Genomic DNA, 2,670 nt, shown 5'->3' with positions numbered 1-2,670 from the left:
TGTGCATGCATGAATGGAGGCATTATATGTTAGAGAGAAATGAGCTGGCATAAACTCAGAGACATGGTTGTAAGATAAGAAAGCAGCAGATTATTTTAATAATCTCTCATTAAAATCATCATCTAGTTCTCAGTTTTTCTAGTTGTTGTTGGGTCTGTACTGCAGCAAGTCCAAATGCTTGTCTTGCTCTCTCATCCAGGCAATATGGGAGCTGAATAAGGAAATTGGGACTAGTAGCAAAAATATTAATATGAATGGTAATACTGGCTTTAATACTTCTGTGCATAGCACAGAATAGCAGTCCTTGTCTTGCACAAAAATGCAGTGCATGTGCTTGCAATGTTACTTTGCACATGATCAAATCATTTCTGTCAAGGAAGACCAAAGCGTTGGGCTGCATCTCAATGTAGGAGGGTGTGGAGCCATTGGGGAGTGAATATGGTTTGCTAATCTGAAGCCACATCTGCTCCAGTCTAAGCTCCAGTTACACCATCTGGAGCAAGCAGAAGGTAGCTGAAAAGCTGCAGAGTGGAAATTCTCCACCCTAAAATTATAGCTGATAGTTTTTTTTCTTACCCCTGAAATGATTTTTCCTTCTAAGTCATCATTTGACAGGGCTGGATGTGACAGCAGGAACAGAAACCAGGCCCTCTGGCTTCAGAACAGTTCCCTCTCCTCTCTGAAGCTTGGATGAGCAGCTGCCAGCAGACCCTGGGTCCCCTGCAAGGAGCAAGCAAGAGACTTTGGCTGTGGTTCATACTGCTAGCTAGGAATGGTAGATTCTCCAAGGCGCTTCTGGGTGACAAAATGGTGTACTTGCATACAACTTGGAACAAGATTTAGGTGCTTAATATTTGATTTTAGCTTATTTTCTTAGGCATCTTATGCATTTACAAAAATAAATTATAAATACGTAGATAAATGTGTATATACACATATCATATACATGTGAATATATAAGCTTTTTATCCTGAGCACATGCTTAGCTTATATTAAACTCATAAATATTACCTATTGTACCTCCTGTCTGAAAATGAACCTTCTCTCTCTTCACTAGATTGTAATCACCATGTAATACATCTAAGAGGGTGATTTACATGTGGAGAAGCTGCGGTGAAGTCTATTCTACTTGTTTTAGAACAGACTTCAGTAAATCACTGTAACTGAAAATGTGCTAACTCTGTGTGAAGACCGGAGCATGGTCTCACTACTATGTGGGTCTTGAGCTCTCCTCACCCATCTCCCATCTCTGACTACTGAACTCAGCTGAAATTCAGCTTGTAGTGCTGACATTTGATGGGTTTTTGCTATTGACCTCAGCAGAGCAAGGAAGGCCTCCCATCAGCATTTTGAGTGAGAGGTGACAGGGTTGCAAGCTGGGGTTTAAGGGTGCTCTTGGATGTGCACTAAAAGGTGGAGGTAGGGTATGAAATTAGGGTTTAGTGACAACCAAAAATTTATAAGTTGGTTTAAGCTGGTTTTATGGGTTTCTTTGAATATAAAAAATAGTTTATGTTCTAACCTGACTCACATAACCATATTGCTAAATGTCATATTTTTATTACCCTGAATTGTTTTAAACTACGTTAAAAAAAATGTTTGCTTGGCATTGTTTTTAAATGGCAACTCTTTTGGCAGGAAGAGCACACAGTGGGGAATAAGAAGAGAAATGGAAATGGTTGTCAGTGGGGGAGAGGAAGAGGGAAAACAGCTAGGGGGGGTTGAGTGAAGAAGAATGAATAGAAATGAGCAAACTCTGGAATCTCACTAGGAAGTTGGATGTGTAAATCAAAGAGGACTTCTAAGAGCAAGAACACCAGTACTCTTTGAATGGGTTTCTTTGAATGGCTGTAAGTTATTCTGCTTCTGCTGCTCACTCTTTTTCCACGTGGTTTGAGAAGCTTTTCCAAAAATTGGTCTAGGCGTGGTGGGTCCTGGAGGGGTTCTCCTGTTCATGCTGTCTGTCTTCCCCACCCTGCCATTTCAAATGTGTTGACTGATGTGGTTCTTTCTCCTCACCCAACAAAGTTTTGGGAGTATCTTGCAAAGGTGCTCACAGCAGTCAGTAGGGTGCTAAAAGGATGCCAAATCTTCTTGCTCCTTGTCTTCATCTCTGGTTTGGGATTGGCTGCCTCAGGCACTGATTCTCAGAGTTCAATTCCAAAAGTTATTCCCCTTGGCCTCTGCTGAGCAAGAGCCTCCACATCCTCCAGAATTGAGGGGTGTCCCACCCTGATGTGTACTGGGCAGGTGAGGAACACACATGGGAAGCCGTGAGAACTACATATGTTTTTTCCTATGGTGAAGTGGGTTTATCATATTAAAGAACTGAAAAACACGAGTAAACTGTGGGGCACAAGAGAAAGCTAAACCAGGATGAACAGTGGATGGCGTAGAGACACCTGAATTCAGTGCTAGTCACACCTGCCAGTCTTCTTTCCCCCATCTCTCTCTCTGTCTCTCTCTTTCTCGGAAATTACTAAAGATGTGTTTAGTGTGTTAGAAAAAACACAACACAAAGACTTTTTCAGTGAAAGAAACACACTGGAAAGATCGAGAGAGGAAAAACAATATCCAGTTGGGGAGAGTGAATGAAAGAAACAAAAAGGGAAGCAAGAAAATAAATGATTTTCTTTCTTTCTTTCTTTCTTTCTTTCTTTCTTTCTTTCT

At 41.2% G+C, this 2,670-nt stretch overlaps 1 protein-coding gene across 4 annotated transcripts in view; it reads left to right on the top strand.

Moving 5' to 3' along the window:
* The window catches only part of ARHGEF28 (Rho guanine nucleotide exchange factor 28), a 127,695-nt gene that overhangs the window by 56,776 nt on the left and 68,249 nt on the right, over positions 1–2,670 (top strand). The gene's annotated exons all lie outside the window — the stretch shown is intronic.

This window comes from Oxyura jamaicensis, chromosome Z, assembly GCF_011077185.1.
Source record: "Oxyura jamaicensis isolate SHBP4307 breed ruddy duck chromosome Z, BPBGC_Ojam_1.0, whole genome shotgun sequence".
Classification (NCBI taxonomy): domain Eukaryota; kingdom Metazoa; phylum Chordata; class Aves; order Anseriformes; family Anatidae; genus Oxyura; species Oxyura jamaicensis.
The sequence above is the reverse complement of the archived record's forward strand: the minus strand, read 5'-3'. Positions and strand labels throughout refer to the sequence as shown.